Genomic DNA, 6,903 nt, shown 5'->3' on the forward strand with positions numbered 1-6,903 from the left:
CATTGCCAGCCCTGTTGGGTGAGTGTGGCTTTGCAGTGGGCTCGTGGAGAGGTGCAGGCTCGGACTCGCTGCCCCCATGCCCTGGTGAGACACTGGCACCGTGCATTTTCCAGCATTGGCACCCTGCTGTCACTTCCACCCTGAAGCCATGCCCCTGCACACCTCTGTGCGCTGGCCATGCTGGTTTTGTCTCTCCCCACACGGAGGGCTTTCCCCCCAGCCTGGTCCTCTGTCAGCCTGGCAGGGCTGTCCAGCCACCCTGCATGCCCACTGCAGGGGCCCTGCGCCTCCATCGCCACCCGAAAGTGCCTTTAAACCAGCTGGGGACATCTCCTCTGTGCTCACCTTCTTTTCCTTGGCTACACTATGGTGAGAACTCATCATGAATCAATAAAAAACACCCCTTCCTTTGTAATTTCTGAATGGCAGGGGATAAGCTGGGAGCCAGCTTCCAGTTCCTCTGCACGCACAGGCTTGCACTCCATGCTGCTGACTTTAATCCTGTTTCCCCTATTCCAGCCCTCGCTGCCATCAGCTCCTCCTGTGCTGTACCCTGCACAATCTCTGCAATGACTAGCCCTTCAAATCTGACTGAATCTGATTAGGACTTGTTTTCCTGCTGGATAAACAAGATCACCACTTTGAGGAGCATCGTTAATAACCCCTTTCCACTCTGCTCACTTCCCTTCAGGCACAACCTCCTAACGTCCTTTCTTTAGGTAAATCCTTACAATGCTCACATTAATCCCCTGTTTCTCCAGCTTAATGGCTTTGCCTGTAGCGCTGTAAGGACTGCCTTTCTGAAGTCGTCTGTCTACAGAGTCAATTATTTTATCAAAATGAACCCACTACGATAGCCTGGCATGAGATAGCCTTGGTAAACTGATTTTGTACTTTATCTCATTTCCCATTTACTGAGCTCAGGCTAGTTGGCTGCTTGGAGGTCCCAGCTCACATACCGCTCCAGCCTTGGTTTCTTAATGACAGCAATGACCTTTGCTATGCTCCTCTCTGCTGGTAGAAATTCTTACCACCGAACTGTGTTTTCACATGCCAGTTCCTGAACCTGGGGAGGACATTGCCCCTCGTTTCCCCCTACCACCACCCACAAGTACAACCACCCCCCTTCCAGCAAGGAGTGTTATCAGCTCTTCTGGTTTCCTTCCTCCTGGCCACGGGACAAGGTGCCTATGGGCACCTCATGCCAGCCTCCTTTATGGCCGGACACATTTGTGTTAGTCCAAGCATGGCCTCACAGGTTTCATTATTGCAGCCAAGACAACTTAAGCCATGCATGGCTAGGTTACATCAAAGCAGCTGGCATGTCAGGGATATTCAGTGGAAAAAATGAGAAGGCTCTGGAGACCAAGGATGGGATAAGCAACATTTCACATCCCAAGCACCAGTCCCAGTGCAAGCAGATGACTGAACAGCATGCAAAAAGATCTCACACTTCTCTGCCTCTTACAGCTCCTCAGCCACTCCAGCACAATGGCAGCTTTGACAGACTGGAGACCAACACATTTCCCACATCCAGCAAATGCCTTGTCTGACACGAAGCCTGACCCCTGAGCTCATGCTCTTGTCACATCCATGTCAAACATGAAGATGCCCTGCGCTCCCGCTGCTGAAGGTTTGGGGTAGAGCACAGGGAAGGGGTCTTCGATACAGAATGAAAGCACAAGTGTTCTTTTCTCCTCTGCTGCCAGCAAAGTGGCTGCTTGGAGACGGTACAGAGCCACTGTCATTGCGGGGTATGGACTGCAGCAATGACATACAAGAGGGGCAGCATCTTTACTCCCACTTTACTCCCACAACTGGAGTTGTGATTTTCTTAGCTTTCAACTGACTTATGACAATACGCGGTTTGACACATATCAGCAATCAAGTATGTTTGGTTTTTTTCCCCAAACCAAATCCTCTCACACTGTTTTGCAGCTTTGTGCAGCCACATACCTGACAGATCAGTGGCAGACCATCTCCTCCCAGATCTCAAATGCTATCTCAGTTTTAAGAGCAAGAGGTTTCACAGTTAGCAGCTTCCTTTGCCTAGCAATTGCTGTCAGGATTAGGCCCGTCCCTTCTGCCAGAGCAGGGCCATTGCAGGAACACACCAGAGGGCTACCCACAGCACAGCGGCATCTTTGGTGGCCTCAGAAGGCTTCATTCCCATGCAAGTTTGCGTACATGCGTGGGGTGAGGGTGAAATAGGAAGAGGGGAGGCCAGCATTCGACGTCCTTTGCAACACATCCCTGCTCCTCCTTCTAGGAGGACTTCTCCATGCATCAAGGCAACGTCACCGTCTAATTGCATCATGCAAAGTGCATAAGTACAGAAAGGAAACAGGCAGATATTTTTAAGCCTTGTCAGACCAATGGATAAAACAGAACATTCGGTGATCTTGTTCATATGTTCCTCTTCTGTCACACACTAGCACTTCCCAATTCTCTGAAATCCAATTCATGAAGAATCAAATGCAGAAGTAACCTTTCAAATGTCATGTTATGCTGTCCCTAAGCTTTTTTCCACTAATTCTCATGCCCCTTTGTTCTTTTGGTATATGGCTAAAAGTGGGTGTCATTCCCAGGAGCGGCAGTGTTTTGGAGGGAGCTGGTGAAGAAATAGCCAGGAGAGAAAAGCAGGAGAGAAGGCTCAGGTCACAACCTGGCATCAGAGAAATCCCTGTGGTGGAAAATAACCACCCAATCAAATAACTCAAAGCCACCAGAGGGCTTTTCCTAACCTAGGAAATCATACCTAGGATTTTGCCTAGTCTCAGTTTAAGTCATTCAAGCTGAGGAAAGTCATCCTTCAGCTTGGCAGGTCCTGGTGCTGTAAGCACTCCCCGATAAGCTAACGGGAATATCTATGCACCATTCCCATCAGCCTGCTTCCCCAGACCTCAGCTAGTGCCTCCAGCTCTTCCTCCTTCAAGTTTAGCTCTCATGCCTGCACAGTGTCTGAGATTTCCTTAGACTGCTTGAACACACTTGCAACTTGCAGGCAGAAGAAAGAGGAGACCCTACTCCCCAGCCTAGTTCCTTTCCCACCCTTATTTCTACACACTTCTGACCTTCCCTTAGCTCTGTTTTGGCAGGATCGAGGGCCGAAGGGGCTTTACGTTGCAGGTGGTTGACCCTTGTGGCAGGAGGTAGATGCATGCAGCTGGGATGATGGAAAGCTGGAGGGAAAAGGAGGTGCGGTAGTTTTTGGAGGAGACTGGTAGTTAATTTGCCTTTGCTGCAGCATGGAAGGACATGTTGCCTGTGTGAACCACATGTGCTTGGCCGCATCTGCTGCTGTTCCAACACCAGGATCCTCAGCAGAGATACAGCCAAGATGGTGAGAGACACTGTGCTTTCTGTTCCAGAAGGCTAAACCCCCTCTCCTGTAGCTGTTCTTCACATTCCTCACACCTGACACATCTTTCTGCAGTGTAGACTGCCATTAGGTTCCCCAGACTGTACCTTTTCACACAGAAAGGAGAAACCTGTTCTCCAAGCAGAAAGCACATTTAACACTCTAAACATTGCTGCTTCTGCAATGCAGGAAGAGCATCACAGTTTTAAAACATATAGCATGATGAAATCTCCTCCCTTCCCATTGCCAGGCAGCTGGCTGCATTTAACCCGCCACATCTTGCTAGGGCTTATCTTCATTGGCAAGTTCCAAGAACCTCCACATTTAGCCTGCCAGTGGCTGTGAGTTGACAGTGGTTGTAAGGCAGGCTTGATGGGCCTCTTTGCTTGCAGGCATGACACCCCTCTGACGGGCTCCCCTGGTCCCCCTGCCCCAATGTGCTCAGAAGTGACAGAGGCGCAACTGCCAGCAGCTTGTGGAAAGAAAGCGGCAGAAGGGACAGCGACGCAGGGCCACAGATGCCATCACCCTGCAGGTGGGGAGCACAGTGCCAGCACTGGCACACAACTGAAAATGAAAATGTCACTTGATGTACATCAAGGAGCCTCAGATCCAGTGCTCAAGCCAAACTCCAGGCCCACAGGAGCTGGCTGGGATTGCTTCACTGGCATCCCCAGGCTCGAAAGCAGGACTTGCAGCCTGCTGGGGAGGTCCCTGTCCTCACATACTCCCACTTACCAACACGCCAGCTATAAACCTAATGCAGGGCCAGTGAAGGTCAGTTTGCAGTTCTTTTTGCCAGATACGGACATGAGAGTGATGATCACAGGCCTCGGCTCACCCAGGAGATGTTCCCTGTGTCACTGACCTTGCTGATTGTCCCAAGCTGGCATTGCAGTGCCTCTCTCTGTTGTAAATCATTTACCTTGCTTATCTTCTACCCTGCAGAATTATGGTTATTTGAAACAGTTATACTTGTGTGTGTGTATGTGTGAGGGGGTGTGTGTTTTAAAATTTTTATTTTTAAATCTGTGTTAAAGAGGGCTTTTGGAAGCATCCTGAGGAGAGTGGTAGGTGCCACACAGTAATTTTCCACCACTTTCCTTTTGCCCTGGGCAGCAAGCCAGGCCTGCTCTCGGACAGTTTGTTGAAGGACGCAAGTCTGGAAAGAAAGAGGCAGATATTTCTGCAGTGAAGTCTGGTTTCTTGAATAAGAGGCTGAAGCCCAGTATTCTCTGAAACCAAGCTGGTTGCCCAAAGGCACCTCTTCTGCTGCCATATTGAAAACTTGCTTCAGCCAAGCCCTTCAAAACCACTCTTGCTGTTCCTCACATGATCCCATGTCTAGGCGAAGGCATCCCTGCAGCTGGCTTTGCCCCAGACACAGCCTGTGTTTGCAGCCAAGGCGCTCGCCACCTTTTTCAGCTCTGCGTCCCTGGACAGGACAGATGGACGAGAGGGACCCCCCTGTCACTACCATGGGAAGTCAGGCAACAAGTGAGGGTGACCGCCCCACCAGGGTTAGCTGGAGGAGGCAAGGTCCTGCCATGCCCAGGGCGAAGGAAGTGCAGAGCCAGAACCTGCTGCTGCTGCTGGGTGCCCATCCCCTGCTGCAAACATCCAGCCAGAACGAGCACAGCAGCCCCGAGCATCCTACAACGGCGAGTGTTTCCCTCATGGGTGCATGTGGGGTCATGCATCGCTGCCTCACCAGCGATTGTGGCCCAGGCTCGCCGCAGGGAGCTGGTCAGGTCCCATGCAGACCTCACGTGGCATTTGCAGCCCCTGTTTTGAATGCCCCTGTTACAGCGTATTATTATTGACTGGCCAGTGACAAAGACTGACATGCACCTGGGGACTCAGAATTAGGGTAAGCCCAGAAATATTCCCCACTCAAAACACATGCCTGCTGTCATTACAGAGAAAAAAGGGCTATTAATAGAATGAGAGACTGTTAAGAGGTTGGCATTGGTCCAAAATGAACATGGTTGAGGGCCCCAGAAGATCCTGTGGAAGGTCGCCTTTGAACCTGGGGGGCAAAGAGAAGATGAATAGGATGGGTGAAAAATGAGAATCCCAGATGTTCCCTTGCAGTCCCATTTTGGGGACAGCTGTAGGATGCAGAACAGGGGCAGTGCCATGTTTAAGGGGGTGCACCATGCCAGTTTAATGTTCATTTTCTTCCAGCTTTTGGCCTGAAGGCCGCTTGTGGTTCTGAGTAAATGTCCCACATAGTCTAAACCAGTACATAGCTCCAGCGCTGCAGCGCTATCCTTCACAGCCCCTCCAAACAGGAGCCCTCAACCCTGGGTTCATCTAGAAAGGCACATTTTTTTTAGTCAGAAAGAATTACCCTTTTTTTCCAGATGAATATGAAGGAAAATTCTGAGTCTAAGCGAGTACTAACCACAGTGTCCAACACATGGCAGGGGCATGTCAGCGAGCTGCTCCAAGGTGGTACTTTCCAGAAGGCATATCCTGGCCATTGGTCCACCGCAGCCTAAATTTTCATTAAAGAAAAAATACAACAAAAAACCCAGAAAGGTGAAACATGGTAAATTTTTAACTCGTTGCATGGCTCAGCACCAGAAGGCCATCCTTGCAAAGAGGAGTGATTCTGACCACCTCTCCACACCATGGGGTTAGTCAGGGCAATGCTGCCCTGCACCATCTTGGACCTGGAGGTGCTCCCTGATGGAGAGTGCTCTCATCACCCACCTCATGGGCATCCCATGGGATTCGCACGAGGAGATAGATCCCTTCGGGATCAATGCATGCATTCAAGCCTGAAGACTGCTGCTCTCCCCACCCCAAATTTGCAGGCTCCTGCTGACGGGTCATTGTCTTCTGTTTGTCAATGAGGAGCCCTTGAAATTTTTCTGTGACATATCTCAGATGTCACTTAACTGCGTTGTGCATCCTGGTTTTGGTTTTTAGGAAGTTGAAAGAGCTCAGGAAGCAGGAAACAATGACAAGAACCAAAGACCTCAGTGCCGCAGTTACTTTGTGCTGATGCAGAGGCATTCGCCCATCTTCCTGCCCATTGGGGGAAGACTGCAACTTTTCCCTCCGCTCCTCTGCCCTTCAGGCCACCACAGAAGCTGTTCCTCACACCAGCCAGCCAAAAGTGGGCCTGAACATTAAGAGAGAAAACCCCTGCTTTGCTTTTAAGCACTGCTCCAACCTGATTAAATTCAGGGCCATTCTATATAAAACAACAAGATGCAGAGAAGCAGAAAAGGTCAGCAGGCACCGCTGGCAGTGCTGAGACACTGGCAGCTTCTGTCCCCACTTCCTTTTCTGTTATTATTTTCTCTACCAGATGCTTCTCAAGCTCCACATTTGCAGCAGGGTGCGGACGAGCAGGGCACGGTGTACAGAATGCCCAGCCGCTGGGGCAAGCACTCCTGGCCAGCCCTGTGCCCTCAGCTACCTGAAATCCCCCAGGGCCCCCCTCCAGCCCCCCACTCTTGCTTGCCCCCAAATTCCCCAGGGACTCTGCTCTGACCCAGCGCTACATTTGCGATTGCCCTGAAATCCCC

The sequence above is a fragment of the Falco naumanni genome, chromosome 2 (assembly GCF_017639655.2).
Source record: "Falco naumanni isolate bFalNau1 chromosome 2, bFalNau1.pat, whole genome shotgun sequence".
In the NCBI taxonomy this organism is placed as follows: Eukaryota; Metazoa; Chordata; class Aves; order Falconiformes; family Falconidae; genus Falco; species Falco naumanni.